Source organism: Engraulis encrasicolus, chromosome 13, assembly GCF_034702125.1.
Source record: "Engraulis encrasicolus isolate BLACKSEA-1 chromosome 13, IST_EnEncr_1.0, whole genome shotgun sequence".
NCBI lineage: Eukaryota > Metazoa > Chordata > Actinopteri > Clupeiformes > Engraulidae > Engraulis > Engraulis encrasicolus.
In genome coordinates, this window is record NC_085869.1 from 27,233,223 (window position 1) to 27,260,784 (window position 27,562).

The 27,562-nt window shown below is 41.3% G+C and overlaps 2 long non-coding RNA genes across 2 annotated transcripts; one reads left to right on the forward strand and one right to left on the reverse strand.

The window, feature by feature from the left end:
- Positions 1-2: 2 nt before the first annotated feature.
- On the forward strand, positions 3-26,585 carry LOC134461644 (uncharacterized). Its single transcript, XR_010037348.1, has 3 exons — positions 3-71; positions 26,255-26,359; positions 26,508-26,585. It is a non-coding gene; the product is annotated as an uncharacterized LOC134461644 (long non-coding RNA).
- LOC134461643 (uncharacterized) lies at positions 8,936-9,910 on the reverse strand. Its single transcript, XR_010037347.1, has 2 exons — positions 9,678-9,910; positions 8,936-9,591 (listed from the first exon to the last, which is right to left on the reverse strand). It is a non-coding gene; the product is annotated as an uncharacterized LOC134461643 (long non-coding RNA).
- Positions 26,586-27,562: the final 977 nt, after the last annotated feature.

Sequence of the window (27,562 nt, forward strand, 5' to 3'; positions counted from 1 at the left end):
AGAGGTGAGGGGAAGATCAACAGGGTGACTGGTGAAAGTACTGCACAACCTGGAGAGGGCCATGGAATGGGGTAGGTGTACCTTGGTTTTGAGTTATTTTTGGATTATCGGTCAATGTAGCCTATTGTTAAAGGTGAAATATCCCCAAATATTTCGCTGAGCACACCCACTCACAATTATATCACAACAATGCCTACTCTAACATAGCCTACTCTATGAGAACCCTGTAAAGGTTCATGAAATTTGGGAAATGTGAAGCCAGGGTTTTGACTGTCAAGATATAGTAAGCCATGTGTTCAGTTTTGATTGCTTTGAACAGTTCATCTCTCAACGTACGCAGTATGCTTTGATAACTTTACAGACTGTTTATGCAAAATGTGTACAAAAAGTTCTTATATGGATAAACATCCTATTAAATAGTGTTTATTAGGGCCCAAGCACTGGATAGGCCTATGTGTACAACCCAAGTACTGTATATCTTATCTATCTCATCTATAAATGGAAATATACAAATTAAATAGCTTTTACCACCATGATCTTTTAATTGGAGGCCCAAAGATATTTAGAACATTTTTTTAAATGGATTTTGTACTTTCAAAGAAAGATAAGAAAAATAGTTGCACACGCATAAAACAATGACAGCCTCCAAACGTTTTTGTATTAATCAATAAGCTTCTTGCGCGTCTCTGGTATTTTCTTGAGAAGGTACAGGACTTTCTTCTAATAACAGATTTCAAAACCTACTATTGCTTCATCTGATCTTAAAACAATTTGGATAAAACAATTGTGCTTTGTCTATGTTCTCTTATACAAATATTGAGTGTTCCCTTGTATTACTTGTAACAAACAATAGTATTTCTGGTGTGCCCAAACAGCTCATCTGTCTTAACATTTGTGAAAGAGGAACACGATGTAAAAGGTGTTTTTTATTGACTTATTCATGTCCTATGGACAAAAACAATTCAATTCATTTCCAATTTATTATAGTGTGGTATCACCATACTATGGTCTCAGAACACTTTACAAATGCATGATTAATATTGCATAAAATATAATATTAAATAAATAATAAATAAATAAAACATAAATGCTTTCAGCCTGGCCTTAAAAATGTCCACAGAGCCAGCATCCCTAATGACGCGTGGGAGGCCATTCCACAGTGTTGGGGCACGGAAAGCAAATGCCCTATGACCTGCTGATTTCTTTTGCACTGAGGGGATACTTAGAAGACCAGCATTTGAAGAGCTCAGTGGGTATACTGGTATATAGGGCATAAAGAGCTCACTTTAATAGGCTGGACCAAGAATGTACATTGCTCTGTAAGCAAGGAGGAGACTCTTGGAATCAGTCCTTGCTCGTATAGGCAGCCACTGGAGAGAGGCCAGAATGGGTATAATATGGCCACACGTGTTTGCTTTCATCAACACTCTAGCTGCAGCATTTTGGACAAGCAGAAAACTCCTTGCTGTGCTTTCTGAAAGGCCAGACAACAGAGCATTGTTGTAATCCAGCATTGATGACACAAACGCATGCACAAGAGTTTCTGTATCCTGGAGAGAGAACATGGGTCTACAGTAATCTTGGCAATATTGCCAAGATGATAAAATGCAGTTCTAGTGATAAGATTTCAAACTGCTGGGCTACTATTGATAATACAGTCATCAACAGGGCCCGATTAAGATGGCCTGGGGCCCCTAGGCTGCAGATTGCTCTGGGCCCCCCGAAAGGCCAATTTCATGCTAAATTTCATAGATAGAGTCATAATTATGAGCTAGAAATTAAGGATAATATATGAAGGGTTTATTTGCAAAACGGTGTATCTCCATATTGGAGAATTTTGGGAAATTGACATTTTTGTTCTGGCCATTAGCCATCATGTTTGTTCTCAATATTTTTTTCATCAGAGTATTTCTTGAGCTAATTGAAGAATTGGCCAATGACACATGTTTTGTAAATGTATTAGGCCTATGTATTATTATGAACTTGGGGTCAAAAAGTGGTAAAAATGAGAACTGATACCCACACGCAGCATATCTGCCGTCATCCTGCCAAACAGCTTCAACCAGTGGGAGCCAAGATGGCGTCAGTGGAGGAAGGCGTGTTCGTCTGAGCTCGTCAAGGGAAGTGGTTATAACAACTTTATAACAACTAATATTGATGCAAGCCATTTGTTTTATTTCGTGTTAGGCTACGCTTTTTCCAGTAACTGAACTTTATGGGAAAGAAATTGAAGAGTAAAAAGGTAAAGACGAAGATACCGAAGATGGCAGCGGACAATGCTATCCATGCTGGTGAGCAAGACGACATGATATTCTTTGACGACTCCGATAACTCAAAAATAACCGAAGACATTGCACTAATTCCCTTGCCGGATACCCCAATGAAGCCGGTGTCCAAAAAATCTAAAAGAGAAGAATCACACAGTGTTAACGAGGACATTTTAGCTGCGATAAGCAAATTGTCCCTCAAGCATGATGCTACCTTCCAGAAGGTGTCAGTGATTGAAAAAACAACTCAGGCTACTTCAAAAGAACTGGACAAATTATCCACTACAGTGAAGCAACTCGTTGCCGAGGTTGGTGAAAACAAAAAGGAGCTTTCCCGTCTGCAGAATGAAGTGCACATGCTGCAAAAAGACAACACCGCTTTGAAAAAAGCTTTGATCGAAACGCAACGCTACGGCTGGAGATCCTTTCTGAAACTCCATGGTTTGAAAGAACAAGCTGGAGAAGATGTCAGACGGAGAGTCATCGAGGTTCTACAGCAAGCGGCAACCTTTCTTCCTGCTGACGACCTCAACGCGGGTGTGGATGTGGTACACCGCCTCGGGCCGCCACCAACGGATGCGAAATGCCGCTCAATTATCATCCGCTTCTCATTCAGAAGGGTGAGAGACGCGATCTGGCAAGCGTCGAAGAAGTGCAAGTTTCTTCAGAATAACGAACTGTCAATCACGGAGCCTGTCCCACCAGAAGATAGAGCGGCACGAGAGAAGTTGTGGCCTTTAGTCCAGAAGGCAAGAAGTCAAGGCAAGAAGGCGTCTTTCAAAGACTCTCATGCTCTCATCGACGGTAAAAAATATGACTATACAGAGGTCACTGTGGATTGAATGGCTTAGGCCAATCCATTTCTAGCTATCCAAAATAACTGTAAACATGCCAATTCTTCCTTTGCTTTTATTTATCTTCAGAGATGATAGACTCTCAATTTACTCCTGCCTTTTTAAGTTGTATGGTAGGTTAGACCTACTCTAACTTATATTTCCCAGTAGATCTATTAGTAACATCTGGGGTATTTTTTCCTCTCTTTTGCAGATATCAGCCCATACCAAAAAATACAAAAATCCTTTGTTTTTCAATAAGCAAACACAAAATAAGCAATCAGTCCGATTTCAGTAGGGCCTAAGTTTAATAAGCTATCTGATGATGCTTATTGTGCATCAGAATATGTTAAAGTTGTTATCCACCTCCTTTTGTAGGTGAGTTTTTGTGCAAGTTCTTGCATATCAGTGTTTATTAAGTTTGTTTTCATGGTTGAATCTTTGTGTTGTGTGTCTTTAAATGTTAGAGGAATACGAGAAAATGTGAAAAGAAAGGCTTTATTTTTATTTTGCAAGAGAAGTGAAGCAGATTTTGTTTTGTTACAAGAAACACACTCACTTGAAGAAGATGGTAAATTTTGGAAATTACAATGGGGGAACAAGACTTACTATTCTCATGGTAGCAGCCACTCTGCAGGTGTTGCTATACTCATACACAGATTTAAAGGAGAGGTTTTGGAAATGATGCATTCTTTAGAAGGTAGATGGGTCTTAATTGTTGCCAATTACGACAAGAAAACCTTTATTATCGGTAATATCTATGGATATAATTCTAGTCAACTTAACAAAATTCTTTTTGCTGAGATCTCCAGTAAAATTAAATCACTCAATGACAAATATAAAGACTCAATAATAATTCTGGGTGGAGATTACAATGAATGTATGGACAGTTCAATTGATAGATTTCCTCCCAAGTTGAATCAAAGTTCCTATTTAAATAACTTAATATTGTCCTTAACTTCTGATCTATCTTTAACTGATACTTGGCGTTTCTTTAACCCAGATTTAGTTGATTTCACTTGGTCCAACAATACTATGACATTGAAATCAAGAATTGATTTTTTTTAGTCTCAGTCTGCTTTGTCTTTAGTTATAGATACCACCCACTCTGCTGCACCTTTAACAGATCACAAACTCATAACTCTCAAGATTGGTGACCTACATTCTAAACCAGCAATAAGAGGATACTGGAAATTTAATAATTCCTTATTATCTGATGAGGAATTCAATGACTCTATTAAAACACTCATCAAAGAGCTATTTGCTGATTGTAATGATGGATACAAACAAAAATGGGAATTTTTTAAATACAAAACTAGACTCATTGCCTCAAAACGATGTAAACTAATTAAGGCCAGTAGGAATCAGTTAGAAACTGAATTATTGCAACGCTTAAATTTATTATCCAAAGAAGATAATACAGAAGAAGAAAAGTTAGAAATAAAAAAAATCAGTCTGCAACTGGATGATCTTTATTTGAATCTAGCAAGAGGTGCCTTTGTGCGGTCTAGAGCCAAGTGGCTGGAAGAGGGAGAGAAAAACTCTACTTACTTTTTTGCTTTGGAGAAAAGGAATGGTCAAATGCTAAACTGTCTTAACGTTAATGGTAAAATCTGTAATGATGCCACTAAAATTTCAAACCATGTTTATAATTTCTATAAAGAATTATACACTTCCAATTTTAATGGCTGTACAGCAGAGGTGTTCATCAAAAAAATTGAGAGATACATTCCAACCATAGATGACTCTTATATGTCATTCTGTGACTCTGACATAACGAAAACAGAGATAAGGAAAGCACTCTTTTCTATGAAGAAAGGTAAAGCCCCTGGTATAGATGGTTTATCTATAGAATTCTATGTTCATTTTTGGGAATACATTGAGAACCCATTATTCTATATGTTCACAGAATGTATTGAACAAAAACATATGACGTCAACTATGAAGCAAGGAGTTATTTCTCTAATTCCTAAACCAGGGAAAGATGTGCATTCCATTGAAAATTGGCGCCCGATATCTTTGTTAACAATCGACTATAAAATTTTAGCACTGGTCTTTGCAAAAAGGTTCAAAACTGGCCTTGATGGTATCATATCAGAGACACAATCTGGATTTATGAAAAACCGCCACATTACAAACAATATAAGATTGGTACTTGATCTTTTAGATTACTCAGATGAGGTACATTCTGAAGCTCTCATGCTACTGCTAGACTTTTACAAGGCCTTTGACTCCATTGAGCATCAGTTTATTTTTCAATCTCTCAAGCTATTTGGATTTGGTCAACCCTTTATTAATATTATACAGACGCTTTATTATGACATAAACAGCTCTGCAATAGTTAACCACAGCACTACTCATAGATTTAATGTTGAGCGTGGAATAAGGCAAGGATGTCCTCTTTCCCCATTTTTATTTCTGCTAGTGACAGAGCTTCTTGCTTTAAGTATACTTAATGATTCTGATTTAAAGGGCCTAACCATTTTTGAAAGGGAAATTAAAATATCACAATTGGCAGATGACACAATTTTGTTTTTGCAAGATAAATTACAACTTCCTCATGCGCTGGCTCTTGTGGAACAGTTTTCTGATGCTTCAGGCCTGAAGTTGAATGTTTCAAAATGTGAAATATTACCCCTACAGGTCTGCAATGATACAGTATTGTATAACATCCCAGTAAAACAAACAGTTAAATATTTAGGTATACAAATAACTAAGGATACCAAGATAAGAGAGGATTTAAATTTTGCAGGGAAAATAATAAAAGCCAAGAACATATTTAATTCCTGGTTACAACGTGATCTTAGTATATATGGTAGAGTGTTGCTTTCTAAAGCAGATGGTCTTTCTCATTTTGTTTATCCCTCTCTTTCCTTATTTCTGAAAGACAAAACAATAAAACAGATCAACAAATTATTTCTGGATTTCATTTGGAGAAATAAAACTCATAAGTTAAAGAAGGAAGTGTTGGCAGATTGTAAAGCTAATGGAGGTCTAGATGTTTTAGACTTCTCCAACACAATTTGCTCCTTCAGGAGTGGATGGATTCGGAGATGCCTTTTACAACCCAACTCACTCTGGTTATTTATCCCTAATCACATATTCAATAAATTAGGTGGTCTTTTTTTATTCTTAAGTGCAACTTTTCCCCTTCTAAGCTACCTCTTAAACTTTCTAATTTCCATAAGCAATGCCTACTTGCTTGGAGAATGTGCTTTGTCCATAACTTCTCCCCCCATAAAGTATTTATATGGAACAACTCTGATATCACTGTAAGAAGCAAAACCTTATTTTACCCTAATTGGTTTGAACATGGCATTTATGATATTTTCTCTCTATTTGATGATTCAGGTACTTTCTTGACGTATGAACAGTTTCTGTCACGCTTTCTTTTTCCTATACCCTTTCGTCAATTTCAAACAGTTATAAAGGCAATCCCTCAAGGGTTAGCGCTTCTAATTAGAAGTCACCTATCATATAATTTACCCAATTTTACTCCACTCTCCTCAGAAATCATATTAAACGGCATTAACATAGTTGATCAAAAATGTGACAACAAACATATACGTAAATCTCTTCAACAAAGGGACAGAATCACTCCTAGAGGGAAATTTTTTTTGGAATCCTTTAGTTCAAGACATCATTTGGAAGAAGGCTTGGTTACTACCTCACAAATATTGCATTACGAATAAAATAAAGGAAACTCATTTCAAAATTCTCCATAAGATTTACCCCACAAATGTATTTATTTCCAAATACACAGACTTAAGTTCAAATTGCTCTTTTTGTAATAATGAAGATGAAACCTTTGTACATTTATTTTTTGACTGTAACATAGTGAAACGCTTTCTTGCAGACCTTAGTTTTTATCTTTTTTCACAGCAAGACCTTTATGTTTTCAGTCTTAAAGACATTTTCTTTTACTATGAAAACTCAAGTGACCCTTCTTTTGAATTTTTAGATTCTACATGCTAAGTTTTTTTATTCATAAACAAAAGTGGAAAAAAATGCAACCCTTCTTTATGGTTTTTATTTTAGAAATGTCTTCTCTTCTCAACTCTCTAAAGCTTGTCAACAATAAGAAAAATTACAGACTTTTGAATATTCTTTAATTTATTCCTCTTGTTTGTTTGTTTATTGTCTATTTTATTATTTTTTTGTTTCTAATTAGACTTGTGTAATGTAACCTAATCCAAATTGTTCATATTTACTATGTTTACTTGACCTTGTGTGCCTTATTGTTATGTCATGTCTTTGTCATCCTCTTTATTGCAATTAAAAAAAAAAAAAAAAAAAATTGCTATAAAATAATTTTTCACGAACAAATGGAACCCTACAATACCTGATTAACAATAATCTATCAGATACATGAAATAGTAAAATTATGAGGTAGTTTTGTACACAATTACCGAACATAGCCTACTTACTATTAAAGATCGCCTCTCAACGTAATTTAATTAATATTGCCGTGTTCCCAATTGTTATTGAATGTGTTACGCGTTGGTCCTGTTTTAAAAAACGTTCTGGTTGCTTTGTTTCAAGACGTTTTTGCAAGCTGGCAAGGTGGCTTGTGGAGAAACGAGAGAGTGTTCCGTGTTTCTCGTGGAAATGCGTCTCTGATTGGCTCACTCCTCCTGCTCTCAAAGAAACGCGTCTCTGATTGGCTCAGTCCTCCAGCCTTGGGAGAGAATGTAATGGGAAACAGAGTCGCCACTTCCCCGGATGGTACTGCACTATAGGGGCGCCAACGGAGGCGTGCAGGCTCCATTCGGGGCTGTGCTCTTTCGACAGCGACCCCTAGGCGAGCTGTAGGCACGGAGCAACCGGAGTGAGCAGGCTTTATGTATGAGGCTTTGTGCTGTGTGTGTACCTGAGAGTAGCAACCAGCTGATAGCTAAGCTAAGCTATGTTTCGGACCACCAGACGTTGCTTGTTTTGAAAACAAGCAGAAAAAAATTACTCGACATGTTTTTAGATAAATGGGTCGATATAAACCTTTGTGGGCAACGCCTTCTTTCGACGTGACGAAACACAGAAAGGCTTTCGTGATTCGCTCGTTTCTCTGCATTATTGATGTAAATTGGGAAACACCGGGAAACACAGCCAGGAGAGTTGACGCACCGCTATGAGAGCCTTGCAAGTGAGTTTAACTTGGGGTGACCGTCCGATCTTCGAAAGGAGTGAGTAAAACTGAGTTTTATCGGAAGTTGGCCTTTAAGCGACGCACCACGGCAGTTTTTGACAGCGTGTCCCCAGCTGCCGGTTCGATATTTCGGCATGGTAGTAGACCCCTCATCGGAGTAGAGGAAACAACTTCAACACTCGCCGTTTTCGCGGGTTTCTCGCCTGTTTAAACCCATCTCTTGGACCAATCGTGGTAGGCTATTCTCAATACAGTCTGTGGTGCTCTCGCGCTCTCTCTCCCTCCTTCTCTCTCCCTCCTTCTCTCTCTCTCTTTCTCTCTCTCTTCTCTCTCTCTTCTCTCTCTCGTTTCTCTCTCTCTCTTCTCTCTCTCTCTCTCTCTTCTCCCTTCTCTCTCTACGTTTAACAACAGCCACCAGAGCCGTCTAATAAGAGTTGCGCAAACCGGGGACCAGGAAGTCGGTTGGTGAAGTGATTCGCGTAGATTAAAATGTTTCTTAACAGTTAACTTCTGTTCGTTGGAAACTAATGTAGTAAGGTGGACCGAATGATGGCAATTAACCCAGAAATTAATTACTATTATATTTGCATGGAATTGCACGACTACGCCACTGGGGGAATTTCGCCACCCAGAAATATTGAATAGCAACCAAAGCACAACAGGTTCGTTAAAAGGCAGAGACAGAATGCAGGGTAACAGTTAATTATCTTATTTTATTATTTTCCGTTCTTATAAATATGTCCGATGTATAAAAGGGTTCAAGTGCAACAAACAATGTTTCGGATGTTGTATACACGAATGGAATACACAGATCAAGGAAATCAAACAAATTAATAAAACAACCGGTTCCCACAATCACTGATGCGTTATCCCAGATTACCACAGAATGTCCATACCCCGTGAGCCTCTAATAAAATACAAAAGCACCGTAACCACCCCCGAAATACACAGCACACAGTAGTTATAATTAGGGGAGCACAAAATCAACCCACTCTGTTGAGACTGCAACAAATTCAAACTACGGCACCAAGAGGGCACCTTGCACTACGACACTGCAACCAGGAAGCTAGAGGAGCCAGGTTATCTGGGCAATGGGAGGAGACTTGGCATCAGTGTGGTAAAACACATAATCAGAAAATAACAAACAAAAACGGATAACAAAAGTACAATGAACAGGTAATGTACTCATTCAAGAGCACCATCAGTATAAAAATAGCACCAGACACGCACTCACGCAGCCACTTCCACACGTTACGCACACACCAGCACTCGGCACATGTAATTAACCCAACACTAAACAGCAGCCCGCCGCGTCTAACAGCTACATCGACGAAGAGGGGGCCAACACCTGCACACATAGAAAGTGACAGAACACATGACTAAGACAATGCACGGCAGAGGTAGAGATCAAATGGAGAATTGAGTGTTACCTACCCCGACCGATGAGACACACATGCACTCCCAACCGCGGCAGGGGAAAACCGCAACAACATTCAGTCCATCACCAGGTCAAGCTACGCGAGTGGATCAAGCCAGCAATTAGCTGGAGACTTCGTCAGTCTTAACTCTTAGCGCCACGAGAAACCACTCTCGATACTTCACATGAACAGCATATTTTCAGTGAAGCTCGGGCTCCCAAGAAGACACATAATACCAGGCAAACCTGCCACAAACCTGCCACTAACTTTGCCGTAGCCTGTGCCCTCTTTTTAAAGAGATTTCTGCACAGGCAATTTGTGTGTAAACGTCACCTGACGCGTCAACGCACCAACAGACTGCTGCTGTGCGTTAAAGGTGCACAACCACACATCCAATATGCTACATATTCCCCGGCTATTTTTGTCGTCGTCCCGACGACACACGACCAGAACCACAACCAGAGGTCCTCTGGTGATCGATGGGTTAGACCCAATTTCCCAATCACAGGATCACACCGAATCGCGCGCGCGCACGCAAACACCGGCGCGCATACACACTGGCACACACGCACGCACACGCGCACAGACACACACACACACACACACTAAATCATACCAATCAAATTACACAGTACCATCATGCATACGCACACGCACACATATACACATTGCAAGAGAACATGACATGGTGTTAAACTTGGATGGTTTGGCACGGGCGGCGAGACATTCGGATCCGGCAACGCTCCGCCAGAGCTGTGGCTCCTCAGCCCCGCAGACGACAGGCCTGCAGCCGGCCGACGAGGAGAGGGTCGTCCTTTAACCCCCGACTGAGCTGTCGGGGATCGCTACGCACGGGCTGGTACCCGTTCCTCATCACAGTCCCGCGCCATATGTCCGGGCCGTTGGCACCGCCAACAGATGATTGGACCAGCGCGCGGACTTGGTGGAGGTTGCTGCAGCGAGTCTACCCATAGGGAAAGCAGGTCCAGTTGTTCTTGTTGCCGTGCTGCCATGCGCTTCAACTCCGACCATTCCTCATCATCGTTCTCCATGTTAGACACTGCAAGGGCCACCACGCTTTGCTCTCTTCCAGGAAACGATCGTTATAGCCAGTGGGTCGCTCCTGGGACGGGCTGCTGTTTAGTTTCTGCCGAGTAATTTCGCTCACACATTCACACAAGGCACAATTCACACCAGCTCATGTACACACACCACAAGACAGGAAACAATCAATACAAATAAACCTGAAACCCAAAACCTCTGTCTCTGTTAAGTCCTTCTCCTGTCGACACACGTCAAATGTAGTAAGGTGGACCGAATGATGGCAATTAACCCAGAAATTAATTACTATTATATTTGCATGGAATTGCACGACTACGCCACTGGGGGAATTTCACCACCCAGAGTATTGAATAGTAACAAATGCACAACAGGTTCGTTTAAGGAGGCAGAGGCAGAATGCAGGGTAACAGTTAATTCTCTTATTTTATTATTTTCCGTTCTTATAAATATGTCCGATGTATAAAAGGGTTCAAGTGCAACAAACAATGTTTCGGATGTGGTATACACGAATGGAATACACAGATCAAGGAAATCAAACAAATTAATAAAACAACCGGTTCCCACAATCACTGATGCGTTATCCCAGATTACCACAGAATGTCCATACCCCGTGAGCCTCTAATAAAATACAAAAGCACCGTAACCACCCCCGAAATACACAGCACACCAGTAGTTATAATTAGGGGAGCACAAAATCAACCCACTCTGTTGAGACTGCAACAAATTCAAACTACGGCACCAAGAGGGCACCTTGCACTACGACACTGCAACCAGGAAGCTAGAGGAGCCAGGTTATCTGGGCAATGGGAGGAGACTTGGCATCAGTGTGGTAAAACACATAATCAGAAAATAACAAACAAAAACGGATAACAAAAGTACAATGAACAGGTAATGTACTCATTCAAGAGCACCATCAGTATAAAAATAGCACCAGACACGCACTCACGCAGCCACTTCCACACGTTACGCACACACCAGCACTCGGCACATGTAATTAATCCAACACTAAACAGCAGCCCGCCGCGTCTAACAGCTACTTCGATGACGAGGGGGCCAACACCTGCACACATAGAAAGTGACAGAACACATGACTAAGACAATGCACGGCAGAGGTAGAGATCAAATGGAGAAATGAGTGTTACCTACCCCGACCGATGAGACACACATACACTCCCAACCGCGGCAGGGGATAACCGCGACAACATTCAGTCCATCACCAGGTCAAGCTACGCGAGTGCATCAAGCCAGCAATCCAGCTAGTGACTTCATCAGTCTTAACTCTTAGCGCCACGAGAAACCACTCTCGATACTTCACATGAACAGCATATTTTCAGTGAAGCTCGGGCTCCCAAGAAGACACATAATACCAGGCAAACCTGCCACAAACACGCCATCCACTCTGCAATAGCCTGTGCTCTCTTTTTAAAGAGATTTCTGCACTGGCAATTGGTGCGTAAACGTCACCTGACGCGCTAACGCACCAGCAGACACCTGCGGTGCGTTAAAGGCGCCCAACCACATATCCAACATGCTACACTAACACAGAACCATCACATACCAAACAAAGATTAAGTACAAACAAATTACATTACCTTTACCACTTTCTCTGTGTTCTACAGCCACCTCCTAGAACTAAGTAACTTCTAATAGAACTAAAGTCAATGGGGATTTCCATGTTAACGCTCCGAGAGGCTCCATGAGAGCCGCCATTGCTGTGGAAAGATTGGTCCATAGAGGTCTATGGGAGTGACGTAACTCTGTTATTAGATGGCTCTGACAGCCACTGGTTTCACCGCGGCTCCACCCCAAAAGCCTCCGATGTTGGTACTCAGGTTGGCAGGTGTAGGCCTACAGCTGTTGAACTCCGCTGTCTCCGTGCGTAGGCCTAATGGTGCTTGCTTATGGAGCTCATAAAAGACACGTTTGCCGTTGAATTTGAATACCGGTACTTTGTCGTCGTGTGCTGTGAGCACAATTTCAGTTATGTTTCCGGTCAGATCCTCTTTCTTTATTACTGTCAACTGACTGATAGTAGGTTAGGACAGTTAGTGCAGCTTCCCCACGCTTCTTATGTCGTTCGAGATTCAAATAGAATGCAATGTCGTTTTGCAAATAAAGAATTATTAGTCAGGTTCATTACGTTTGGATCTGAACCTTTCGCTGGATTTTTATGGGGATTTGGAAAACTATACATTTTTGAAAAGTATATTGTATAAGCAATCAGAAAAACCATGTTTCCATTTGCACAAATGTCTGCATGACGGCCATCTTGGATTTTTCAAAATGGCTTCCGAAAAACCATAATTTTGCAATATCTCAGCTTCTGAATGAGCTAAAACATTGATTCAAACTGCTAAACCTACATTTTCAGGGTCACTGAATCTACTGGTGGTAGTTTTAATGTTCTCAGACAGTTTGTTACCATGCTAATTTATTTGAACTGGTGATTTACTGTATAGTATCTACAAGTAGATGCATGTCCGTCAAGCCCACCATACAAAACATCCCAGCTAGAATGTGCAAAACAGTTTACGTGTCCAGCATTGTGCTGTATATATCCAGGCTTGCTTGTGCAAAGCTCATACCAGCTACATTGTATCCAGTAAACAGGAGCAGTGCCATGTAGTGAATATATTGAATGTCAACAGGCGTTAAATTTTTGCCTTTTGCCTTCCTTCAGCATGCATGTATTTTCTGTATGATGATCCTGGAATCTGACTGCAAGACACAGTTACAAATCAAGTAATAAATTGGTGTTATTAATATTGTTAATGCACATACTGTCATTAACTGGTGTTGGTGTTGGTGATGGTGGTGGAGTGTAACGGTGAGGGTTCTGTTTGCTGTTTGTTCTGGTTATAATCATGGGTGAAGAGCATCAAGGTGAACAAGAGGCATTATCAAGCATTATGAGCTCATTAACTGGAAGCTGTGTGTTTTATGCCAGTCTGACGATGCCAAAAGGTGGTTCTGGTCCAGAATCCAAGATTAGACGCCGATGGACATGTACTGGAAGTAGGTCAAGAGGGGGCCAGTCTGAGGGATGGGGGCTATGTTAAAATCAAAAGACGACTGCAGAACTGCACTACAACCTCCCAGTGATGCAGCACCTTCTGCACTGCTTCTAGGCAGGCCAAGAGAAATGTAAATATTGTTTCTGATCTCAAAAAAATCGGGAACTCCACTCACTTGGTCGGACAACAGTCAACCAGTAGCAAACCTAAGGAGGCAGATCAGCCGTTTGGGAAATGTTAATTGTTATGGACTTGGTCAGACCAAGTCTCGAAAAATGACTGAAAAATGACTGACCCAGGCACCTCAGCATCTGATTCTTCTCCACTATCCACAAGATTTCGTACGAGTCCACTCGATAAGAAACCATGCTTCTTCTACCAAAAGGACGATAGTGAACTGCTTTATCAGGTCAAAACTGCAAATGGCAGTAAAACTCTAAAGGCTGCTGTAAAGTCCCAGAATCCCACCCTGAAACAAGAATGACCACCAGCATCTCAGCAGATGATGCACATTCAATTGCTGTCCAATATCACAAAGATTGCATTCAGTAGAAAGTGGCTGAAAAAGAGAATCCTCACAGTCTTGCCATAACTGAAATCTGTCTGTTCTAAATGACCCAAAGAAGTCAAAAGTCCCTACTATCCAGAAGCATGTGAAGAAGACATGGTTCATGCTGCAATGACAACTGATGAATATGATAACATGAAAACAATTTACAAAGCAGCACAGGTGACAAGGACAAACATTGCAACCTTCACCAAGACAGGCCAGGGAACAGATGCCATACAAGTATCCAGCAACATCAATGATGTCCCAGCTGAATTGTACAGACTAGCAAGGGTGTGTCTCTCTTTCGGCCACTTTCTACTGAATGCAAGTTCATGATTCTCCAAGGCTTCTGAATCAAGCATGTTGACATAATTTTTTTTCAATGATGTCCATGCTTTGTTTTGTGTTTCCACATCAATTCGGTTGATCAGCTCAAGCAGACATGTTAACGTCAAGGCTTCTTTGAGAGTTGTATTTCTGTCAGGCCTGAGTCTCGCCGTACATGACACATGTTTTGTCCCACAATCTTTGTGATATCATACATCAATTGCATGTGCATCATCTGCTGAGATGCGGGTGTTCAGTCTTGTTTTGAGTGTGAGATTCTGGGACTGTTCCAAAGCAGCCTTTGGAGATTTTCCGGCATTTGCAGTTCTGACCAGATAAAGTAGTTCACCATCAGCCTTTTGGCAGATGGAGCTTTGTTTCTTGACGAGTGGAGTGGAGAAGAATTAGATGTTGAGGGGCCTGGGTCATCCATTTCTGTTCATCCTCTCTTCTTGCCACGCTTCTTGGCTGTGCATCGTCCTGTAGAAATGATGTGCATGTTGGTTGCTTGCATGCTGTATTTGAACCTTGTTGGTTGCACCTGAGTGACAGGAGAGATACTAGACTGCTTTCTGTGTCCCTGGTGTCTCAGCTGTGCAGTTCTGCAGTCGTCTTTGGATTTAACATGGTCCCAATCACTCAGACTGACCCTCTCTTGAACTACTTCTCGTACATGTCCATTAGTGTCTAATCTTGGATTCTGGACCAGAACCACCGTCTTGGTATCATGAGACTGGCATAGAATACACAGCTTCCAGTTAATGAGCTCACGGGCTTGACATGTCTCTTGTTTACCTCGATGTTCTTCACCCATGAATATAACCAGAACAAACAGCAAACAGAACCCTCACTGTTACACTAAAGCACACTCACCAACACCAGTTAATGACATGCTCGTATGTGCATTAATAATATTAATAACACCAATTGATTTGTCACTCTGTCTTGCAGTCAGTTTCCAGTATTATCATACAGAAAATGCATGCATGCTGAAGGATTCCCCCAAATGAAAAAATTGAACACCTGTTGACACTCAAAACATTCACTATGTGGCGCTGCTCCTGTATACTGGATACAATGTAGCTGTGAGATTTGCACAGGCAAGCCTGTAAATGTACAGCAAAATGGTGGACATGTAAACTGTACCAGTTTTGCACATTCAAGCTGGGATGTTTTAAATGGTGGGCCATCTACTCATAAATACTATAAATCAATAGTTCAAATAAATTGGTGTGGTAACAAAATGTCTGACAACAATAAAACTAACACCATTAGATTCAGTGACCCTGAAAATGTTGGTTAAGCAGTTAAAATCAATGTTCTAACTTATTCAGAAGCTGAGAAATGACAAAATATAGGTTTTTCGGACGCCATTTTGAAAAATCCAAGATGGCCGCCACCTGTGCAAATGGAAACATTGTTTTTCTGATTGCTTATACTATCTACTTTTCAAAAATGTATAGTTTTCCAAATCCCCATAAAATTCCAGCAAAAATACATAATGAACTTGACTATATGGGGAATACACCGTTTTTGCAAATGAAGTGTTGTCAGATACACCGTTTTGCAACTTAATTCATTTTAGATAGGTTTAAAAAGGATGTTCTCAAAATATTTTAATGTCAATAATTTGCACATAGGTTAAATGACGTCTGAACAGTCGTTTCCAATAATAAAATGCAAAAGTCAAAAATTGTCGTTTACACCGTTTTGCAAATAAACCCTTCATATATAGCCTAACAACTGTACTCGTCTCGACATAAATCTTCAATGATGTGTCTTGTCACAATTCTGCAATATTTCCCTTTTGGTCAATCAGGGGGCCCCTGTCAGGTGGGGGCCCCCAGGCTGCAGCCATATCTAGCCTGTGCATTAATCCGACCCTGGTCATCAACTCTCAAAGACAGTTCATCAGATGTAACATTTCCCTTGGTGGGTTTCACAATGAGTAGCTCAGTTTTGTCAGCATTCAGGAGTAGAAAGTTCTTACGCATCCATTTCTTAATCTCAGATAGACATGCTTGTGTCTATCTGATTTATCAAAGGTGATAGCCATTTTCATAATTTGTAACTTACCATATTTGAGTCAATTTAGGTTTCCACAGTGATATCCAGTAAATGTTGTCAATACAGTGACTCCGGGAGTTTTACCTTTTCCCATTTTTTTCCTCTCATAGTTTAGTTTGTAATGTATTTTTAAAAATTTCGAATGTAATTTTTCTACTTTGTATCAACCACAATATAGAGCCAGGCTAATGCTATTATGCAAAAATGTTTTTTTGAAGATTATTTGAAAAAATATTGGTGGTGTTGTCTTCTGCTTTACATAAGTAAATCCTAGTATGAATATACATACAAACACTGGGCCGCATTAACCCTTACCGAGGCCCAGGGCGGATGCACCCTCAAGGCCCAAATCACATTCTTTTATATGGGCTGTATTCAAGATGGTATTTTATTGGCCATATTTAAGACACATGAAATATTTGCAACATGCCCTTTGACAACACATGCTGTCTGGCTTTGTGGACACTGCGACTCGCAACACAACTTTGTTTAGTGAGAGGGTTGTAATAAATTTGACCAGCATTGTTCATCACAGATGGCATATTTTTGGCTGCCGAGAGTGTGTACCGTACCTGTGGATAACGAGCCATTTATGGGCATACCTACTTGTGTGGGTTATAAGTTCTTACTGGTTTGGATTTGGCGCTGTCGGCAGAGAAGGCATTCTCTTCTCCCCGTTCCTTAGTGAATATCACGGTTCATCGTTATTAATCTCTCCACTGTTCATTCGTTATTAAATGAAAACTCTGTGCTTCCCATGCTGTGAATCGCACATATGCAAGGATCCTTTTTGTCATTGCGATTGATATTACATTTGCTTTCCTCTGTGAGTAGCGTAATTGGTAATCCCATCTATGACAATTTCATAATTCATTCACTATTCATTACATTTTTGTTCACCAAGTTCGACTGAATAGACGAGATCAAGATGATTAACTTAACAGGAAAAAAACAGTTCTATGCAAAAGTCCCCCCCCCTTTTTGCACCTTTGTCAAACTTAACCTTTTCAGATCATCAAACAAATTTAAATAAGAATAGCCCTTGTTTGTGTGTTAGGGCTGGGAATTAATCCAGATTTCCTGGATCTATTCGAAACGATCACGATACGATCTGGGGTGCGTTTCCGCAATGTTAGCTTTGAACTTCAGATGTACTTTGTAGTTATCTACTTACTTCAAGGCGAAATCCGTGCATTTCTCGAAACCTTACTATTTCCACAGTAAGCCAAAAGTAGTGCGGCCACTTTCCTGAGTCCACACCGCTACTTACTTTCTTGGCATTGCAGTGCGTGACCAAAGAAGCAACAAGAGATAAGCATGATTGCTGAGTCATGATTCAGCTGTTTCCTGCGTGAAGTAGAAAGCAATAGTGTACAACCACCACCAGCACATTTGATTGGATGTCACGACACTGTGAGTCCGCTGTTTCCTCCACAACACACCTTGTAATTTCTTTGTGAAAAAACACGGCCGTGGCATTACAATCTGACACCGTCCGCACCAATAATGCAGTATTATCTGCATGCCGATTGGATTTCGTTTCATTCCGAGGTGTAATTTGTAAAACATTTGGACAATAAAGTTGTGGTTACTCCCGAAAAATCGCCTGTTGAAGTGTCATATCTCTAAAAAATTTTCGCGCGGAATTCAATACATAGCCTAGTGGTATTCACACTTGCATCCCAATGGGAAAACAGAAGTCACGCCGGTTCGAATCCACATGGTTGCAGTGCCACAATTTTGGAAATATCTTACAGAAATAGATCATTTATGTTGTGCATTACCAACACACACGTGCAGCCAAGGGATAATGTGTTACACTGTAGGGTCCAAAACACGATTTCACGAGTTGTTGTCAACATGCTGCACATTGGTTTCGAACCTGCGTGGCTCGCGTCATCCCATTGATAGGCAAGCGGAAATACCCCTAGGCTATGAAATGAAATTCGCGCCAAAAAGATTTAAGTACTTGACACGTAAGGCAATGCATTTCCGGGAGTAACCAATACTTTCTTATCTAAATATCTCACAAATTACACATCGAAATGAGACGCAATTCAATCGGTATACAGCTAAAAGTATATTATTAGTCTGGGATTCATCAGATTCCAAGGACATGACGTTTTTTTTTTCACGAACAAATGACATGACGTGAATTTGTGTTCTGAACACTCTCGCAGCTGTATCATCACTTTGTGTGCATGTCGATTGATTTTCATCGCGTTTGCACCACAGGATTAAAAGATATTGACACATTTGTGGTCAAATATGTACTACAAGTTTAGCTAATGGGTGGAGTCACACGCTGAAGTAGACTAGAGCTGTGTGTTACTTGGGGTGGCAGAGGTGATGTCTGGACTCAATGGATCTACTCCAGCTGTACTTCAACTTCATTGTCGAGATACGGATAGGAGGCGCCTCACTTTCAAAGTCACCACTACTTCAGAGTTCACATTACTCCAAGCAGTAGTTACTTTGTGTGCTAACGTTCGAGACACAGGAGTTAGCAACTTTTATAGTATCTACTCTGCAAAGTTGCTAGCCGACTAGCTACTTCGCCTTTTGAGAAATCTACCCCTGGTCCGGATCTGATTTGATCCCTGATTCGATCGAATTTGATATTGATCTTCTGTATTGCTGGGTTGTCACTTAATGCCTTGAATTAAGACCGGCTATAAAAACCTAAATATCCCAGCCTCTGAAGCCCATACAAACATGAATTACCTTGGTATGAGAGAAAAAATTGGGACATTTGGTATGAGAGCGAGAGGTGGGAAAAGACTGGCACTATTTACAGTTTATTTCTGCCAGATATTTCCAAAATTGTGGCACCGCAACCATGTGGATTCGAACTTGCATGGCTCATGTTTTCCCATTGGGATGCAAGGGTGAATACCACTAGGCTATGTAATGAAATTCGCACTAATTTTTTTTAGGGATATGACAGTTCAACAGGTGATTTTCTGGGCGTAACCAATACTTCATTATCCAAATATTTTACAAATTACACCTCCGAATGAAACGAAATCCAATCGGCATGCAGATAATACTGCATTATTGGTGCGGACGGTGTCAGATTGTAATGCCACGGCCGTGTTTTTTCACAAAGAAATTACAAGGTGTGTTGTGGAGGAAACAGCTGAGTCACGGTGTCGTGACATCCAATCAAATGTGCTGGTGGTTGTACACTATTGCTTTGTACTTCACGCACTGAATTTAGGAGGAAACAGCTGAATCATGACTCAGCAAGACACATGTGGTTGTCATCCAATCAAAAGGGCTATTCATGCTTATCTCTTGTTGCTTCTTTGGTCACGCACTGCAATGACAAGAAAGTAAGTAGCGGTGTGGACTCAGGAAAGTAGCCACACTACTTTGGGCTTACTGTGGGAATGGTAAGGTTTCGAGAAATGCACGTATTTCGCCTTGAAGTAAGTAGATAACTTTAAAGTACATCTGTAGAAAGATGCTAACGTTCCAGAAACGTACCCCTGAATTCCATAGAAGCAGTCGGCTGGTATGCTAAACCTATGCAAATGAGCAGGCAGGGCACTCGGAGGGTGTAACGCCGCATTATGTAATAACGGTGCAATATGTAATAATGTAACAAATTATTACATAATGCGGTGACAATTGCCGCATTGTGTAATAATTTACGCATTTCGTAATAAATTTCTTGAACGCATTTCGTAATAACTTTTTTCTCATCTTGTAATAAATTATTACAAAATGCGAAATTTATTACGGAATGCGGCCGCAACTTTTTTTTTTGATGGAAATGTAATAACATGGTGCATTATGTAATAATCTATATGGATATGTTTTTTCTGCACTTGGATTCAGTATGCACAGCACACACGTCTCAGTGACATGGTAGTCACTGCCCTCTCTCTCTCTCTCATTCTTCTCAGTTCTCAAACTGCTCGAGAGTCGCGAATGATGCGGTTAAAACCGTTAAGAAATCATTTCACAACTTGTTGCGTGCAAGGAGTCCAGCGAATGTCTCGCACTTTCTGCTACATTACACCAATTTACAGCGACAATAAATAGGTCAGGTCTAAACACTTCACGAGGTGGTGAAAACTTGTCTTGCACTTGCGTGGGTCTAGAGAGAGAGAGAGAGAGAGAGAGAGAGAGAGAGAGAGAGAGAGAGAGAGAGAGGGAGAAAGCAAGACTGACTGTGTGTGTGTGTGTGTGTGTGTGTGTGTGTGTGTGTGTGTGTGTGTGTGTGTGTGTGTGTGTGTGTACGCACGGAGACAAACCTGGGGTAGATTTCTCAAAGGCGAAGTAGCTAGTCGGTTAGCAACTTTGCAGAGTAGATACTATAAAAGTTGCTAACTCCTGTGTCTCGAACGTTAGCACACGAAGTAACTACTGCTTGGAGTAATGTGCACTCTGAAGTAGTGGTGACTTTGAAAGTGAGGCGCCTCCTATCCGTATCTCGACAGTGAAGTTGAAGTACAGCTGGAGTAGATCCATTGAGTCCAGACATCACCTCAGCCACCCCAAGTAACACACAGCGCTAGTCTACTTCAGAGTGTGACTCCACCCATTAGCTAAACTTGTAGTACATATTTGACCACAAATGTGTCAATATCTTTTAATCCTGTGGTGCAAAAGCGATGAAAATCAATCGACATGCACACAAAGTGATGATACAGCTGCGAGAGTGTTCAGAACACAAATTCACGTCATGTCATTTGTTCGTGAAAAAAACCCGTCATATCCTTGGAATCTGATGAATCCCACACTAATAATATACTTTTAGCTGTATACCGATTGAATTGCGTCTCATTTCGATGTGTAATTTGTGAAATATTTAGATAAGAAAGTATTGGTTACTCCCGGAAATGCGCTGGCTTACGTGTCAAGTACTTAAATATTTTTGGCGCGAATTTCATTTCATAGCCTAGGGGTATTTACGCTTGCCTATCAATGGGAAGACGCGAGCTACGCGGGTTCGAAACCAGTGTGCAGCATGTTGACAACAACTCGTGAAATCGTGTTTTGGACCCTACAGTGTAACACATTTTCCCTTGGCTGCACGTGTGTGTTGGTAATGCACAACATAAATGATCTATTTCTGCCAGATATTTCCAAAATTGTGGCACTGCAACCATGTGGATTCGAACCGGTGTGGCTTCTGTTTTCCTATTGGGATGCAAGCGTGAATACCACTAGGCTATGGGATGAAATCTGCGCAAAAATTTCTTAGGCATATGACACTTCAACAGACGATTTTCTGGGAGTAACCACAACTTTATTGTTCAAATATTTTACAAATTACACCTCGGGATGAAACGAAATCCAATCGGCATGCAGATAATACTGCATTATTGGTGCGGACGGTGTCAGATTGTAATGCCACGGCCGTGTTTTTTCACAAAGAAATTTCAAGGTGTGTTGTGGAGGAAACAGCGGAGTCACGGTGTCGTGACATCCAATCAAATGTGCTGGTGGTGGTTGTACACTATTGCTTTCTACTTCACGCACTGAATTTAGGAGGAAACAGCTGATTCATGACTCAGCAATCATGCTTATCTCTTGTTGCTTCTTTGGTCACGCACTGCAATGCCAAGAAAGTAAGTAGCGGTGTGGACTCAGGAAAGTAGCCGCACTACTTTTGGCTTACTGTGGGAATAGTAAGGTTTCGAGAAATGCACGGATTTCGCCTTGAAGTAAGTAGATAACTACAAAGTACATCTGTAGTTCAAAGCTAACATTGCGGAAACGCACCCCTGGCCCATATTGATCTTAAGCCCCATCTTGGCTCTTTGGAAATATTCTTACCATTACAAAGGCTATTTTAATATTTTCCCCCAAACGACATGAATCAAATCCCAGGAAAAGACCAACCATTATAAGTGACTCGTGGGGAGCTGTCCATGCTGGTGGTGCTTAATTTTTCCCGATATTTGCCCGTGGAGTAGTGAGTCTTTCATGTCTGTCAATTTCAGTCCACTGTTCAGTAGGCCTATTGGGCTGCAATCAAATTCAATAGCCTATGCTCATCCACATGCACGCGAAAAACAATAACCCAAGCGGCGGGACTAATTCGATTATATACCTTCCAAAAATCTTCGAACGTCACAAAAATCAGTTATTTGCATTGTCCGTAATTATACCAAACAAAAAGGTATCAATAGAAGAAATCAAGTCTTCAGTTTCGATAATCCACGTTACAAATCCTCAACAGCAAGCCATTCCTTCTCTGCTATGAGGCAGGCAACGGAACAAGTGCAGACAGTAGGCTATATGACCACGTTGATGCTGCACGGCTTGAAAGGATTCTGTCTAAATTAAATATCTTGGATAGCCTATATAGACCTAGGCCTAACTAGATTTGTTGCAATACAGATTCATTTTCTATAGCCAGAAGTGTTCCGTTGGACTGACGAAACCGAACACGATCAAGTTTGCAACTTCTTTCCCTCATGCGCTGTCCGTCAGCACCACCTGTCATTAGACGTCCGATTAGCTTTCATTACGTGCTGAGGGAAAAACTCTCGCCATTAGGCCTATGTGCTGTTGCACTGTTGTGAGGGATATCACCAAATAATTTAGATAAAAGTCAGAACATTATTTTGGCAATGAAAGGCACACGTGTGGCTGGAAGCTCAAGCAGTCTTCAGTCTGTTCATTTAAGTTTGTTTGGTGCTCTTGGATATCGGGGATCAGTTCATGTAGAGAGAAGAGTTCATCCAGGCACTCCAAAATAAGGTGTCCAAACGGGAAGTTACATTAAAAAGCCTTTAATGGTACTGGGCTGGGGTTACATTAAAAAGCCGACATGTTTCGACCTCACCAGGTCTTCATCAGGGCTACGTTCACCATTGAAAAGAAAGGCCTCCCTTAAATAGTGACATCACCACATGTGACCCATTACGCACTACACACATTTGCGCACACCATAGAAAACAAGGATTAAAAATAGCCTGGGGTAATAAGTGATGCCACAGAAAAAAATGACCAGAAGTAGGCCTACAAATAAGCATCACAAAAAACAAGTAAAATCAATATCCTCATTTAGACCAGGATAGCGTATGGCATCCAGTTGGTGTATCCAAAAAGTCTCCCTCTGATTAAGTCTTTTTAGCCTGTCCCCACCCCTCGGAAGAGGTTTGATATGTTCGACGCCCTGTATGCGCAGCAGAGAATCATTTTTACCATGGTATTCATTGAAATGTTTCGCCATGGGATAGTCAAAATTGGTAAAAATGATTCGCTGCTGCGCATACAGGGCGTCGAACATATCAAACCTCTTCCGACCACCAACTGGATGCCATACGCTATCCTGGTCTAAATGAGGATATTGATTTTACTTGTTTTTTAAATGAACAGACTGAAGACTGCTTGAGCTTCCAGCCACACGTGTGCCTTTCATTGCCAAAATAATGTTCTGACTTTTATCTAAATTATTTGGTGATATCCCTCACAACAGTGCAACAGCACATAGGCCTAATGGCGAGAGTTTTTCCCTCAGCACGTAATGAAAGCTAATCGGACGTCTAATGACAGGTGGTGCTGACGGACAGCGCATGAGGGAAAGAAGTTGCAAACTTGATCGTGTTCGGTTTCGTCAGTCCAACGGAACACTTCTGGCTATAGAAAATGAATCTGTATTGCAACAAATCTAGTTAGGCCTAGGTCTATATAGGCTATCCAAGATATTTAATTTAGACAGAATCCTTTCAAGCCGTGCAGCATCAACGTGGTCATATAGCCTACTGTCTGCACTTGTTCCGTTGCCTGCCTCATAGCAGAGAAGGAATGGCTTGCTGTTGAGGATTTGTAACGTGGATTATCGAAACTGAAGACTTCATTTCTTCTATTGATACCTTTTTGTTTGGTATAATTACGGACAATGCAAATAACTGATTTTTGTGACGTTCGGAGATTTTTTGGAAGGAATATAATCGAAATAGTCCCGCCGCTTGGGTTATTGTTTTTCGCGTGCATGTGGATGAGCATAGGCTATTGAATTTGATTGCAGCCCAATAGGCCTACTGAACAGTGGACTGAAATTGACAGACATGAAAGACTCACTACTCCACGGGCAAATATCGGGAAAAATTAAGCACCACCAGCATGGACAGCTCCCCACGAGTCACTTATAATGGTTGGTCTTTTCCTGGGATTTGATTCATGTCGTTTGGGGGAAAATATTAAAATAGCCTTTGTAATGGTAAGAATATTTCCAAAGAGCCAAGATGGGGCTTAAGATCAATATGGGCCAGGTTTGTCTCCGTGCGTACACACACACACACACACACACACACACACACACACACACACACACACACACACACACACACACACACACACACACACACACACACACACACACACACACAGACACACACACAGTCTCTCTCTCTCTCTCTCTCTCTCTCTCTCTCTCTCTCTCTCTCTCTAGACCCACGCAAGTGCAAGACAAGTTTTCACCACCTCGTGAAGTGTTTAGACCTGACCTATTTATTGTCGCTGTAAATTGGTGTAATGTAGCAGAAAGTGCAAGACATTCGCTGGACTCCTTGCACGCAACAAGTTGTGAAATGATTTCTTAACGGTTTTAACCGCATCATTCGCGACTCTCGAGCAGTTTGAGAACTGAGAAGAATGAGAGAGAGAGAGAGGGCAGTGACTACCATGTCACTGAGACGTGTGTGCTGTGCATACTGAATCCAAGTGCAGAAAAAAACATATCCATATAGATTATTACATAATGCACCATGTTATTACATTTCCATCAAAAAAAAAAGTTGCGGCCGCGTTCCGTAATAAATTTCGCATTTTGTAATAATTTATTACAAGATGAGAAAAAAGTTATTACGAAATGCGTTCAAGAAATGTATTACGAAATGCGTAAATTATTACACAATGCGGCAATTGTCACCGCATTATGTAATAATTTGTTACATTATTACATATTGCACCGTTATTACATAATGCGGCGTTACATGAGGTCACTCTCAGCCTCAAAATGAATGGCAGTGAATGAGAAGCCAGCGCACTGGAGGGTAAACTCTGCTTTTTTAGACTTGTAATCGTCGGGAGCACTTTCATTCAAAGTCCACTGCCTGCGTGGTGAATCCAGGGAAACGACTATAAAGTGGCAGAACCATATCTATGTCCGAACGACCACAAACAGTTGTAGAATCCACAGTCCCCCCACCAAAACTCAGTCTGACAGCTTAGTGTTGGTGGGGGGACTGTGGATTCTACAACTGTTTGTGGTCGTTCGGACATAGATATGGTTCTGCCACTTCATAGTCGTATCTCTAGATTCATGATGCAGGCAGTTGGCTTTGAATGAAAGTGATCCCGACAATTACATGTTTAAAAAAGCAGAATTTACCCTCCAGTGCGCTGGCTTCTCATTCACTACCATTAATTTTGAGGCTGAGAGTGACCATCCGAGTGCCCTGCCTGCTCATTGGCATAGCAGCCGACTGCCTGTATGGCTTTGATACTGAGAGCCCTCTGATTGGGTGGACAGACACGTGGGTAGAATCAGTGTGGTTCCATCCCACTTGTGACCACAGCCATTGCACATTTGCTTGTTAAATGTAGAAAGGAGCGGGAGGCAAGCAGAGGTACAACAGAGACTGCAAACACGTACCACAATGACTGTGTGACTGCATTCCTAATGGAGACATTAAGGAAACTACAGAAAGGGTAATTTACAATATATATTTACAATATCCTTTCCTATTTATTATCAACAGTTAAAGAGGTTGTGCTTTTTTGTTTATAATGATACTGTATGTGCTATTTTGCTTCATTGCCAGTATTGTGCTTTCCTGTCTTTTTGGCTAATAAATAGAGGTGAGGGGCAGACCAACAGGATGGCCTGTGAAAGTACTGCACAACCTGGACATGGAGTGGACATGGAAGGACAGGGAATGGGGTATGTATCTTGGTTTAGAGGTACTATTGGATTATCAGGCAATGTATTGTTTAAGGTGCAATATCCCCAAAAATCTTTCTCTGAACACTCTCACTCACAACAATTATTCTCACAACAATGATTACACTTTAAAGGCCAACTTCCGATAAAACACAGTTTTACTCACTCCTTTTGAAGATAGGACGGTCACCCCAAGTTAAACTCACTTGCAAGGCTCTCATAGCGGTGCGTCACCTCGCCTGGCTGTGTTTCCCGGTGTTTCCCAATTGACATAAATAATGCAGAGAAACGAGCGAATCACGAAAGCCTTTCTGTGTTTCGTCACGTCGAAAGAAGGCGTTGCCCACAAAGGTTTATGTCGACCCATTTTTCTAAAAACATGTCGAGTAATTTTTTTCTGCTTGTTTTCAATACAAGCAACGTCTGGTGGCCCGAAATCTAGCTTAGCTTAGCTATCAGCTGGTTGCTACTCTCAGGTACACACACAGCACAAAGCCTCATCCATACAGCAAGCCCACTCTTGTTGCTCCGTGCCTGCAGCTCGCCTAGGGGTCGCTGTCGAAAGAGCACAGCCCTGAATGGAGCATGCACGCCTCCGTTGGCGCCCCTATAGTGCAGTACTACCCCGAGAAGTGGCGACTCTGTTTCCCATTACATTCTCTCCAAGAACAGGAGGACTGAGCCAATCAGAGACGCATTTCCACGAGAGCAGGAAGAGTGAGCCAATCAGAGACGCATTTCCACGAGAAACACAGAACTGTGAGTGCATCTTAATATGGGACCTTGCCTCCTCCACTTGCCTCCTCCACTCGCTTCCCGTCATGATGACATCACTGACAACAGCATTATATTTCAATATCTTGCAAAAGCTCATAGGCCGGGAGCCAGCTACACCCCTCAGGATGTTTTTTGCTATGTTTTTTTCACTATGATTTCCTGTTAGCCTATACCCTGGGCCATAATGAGTTGAT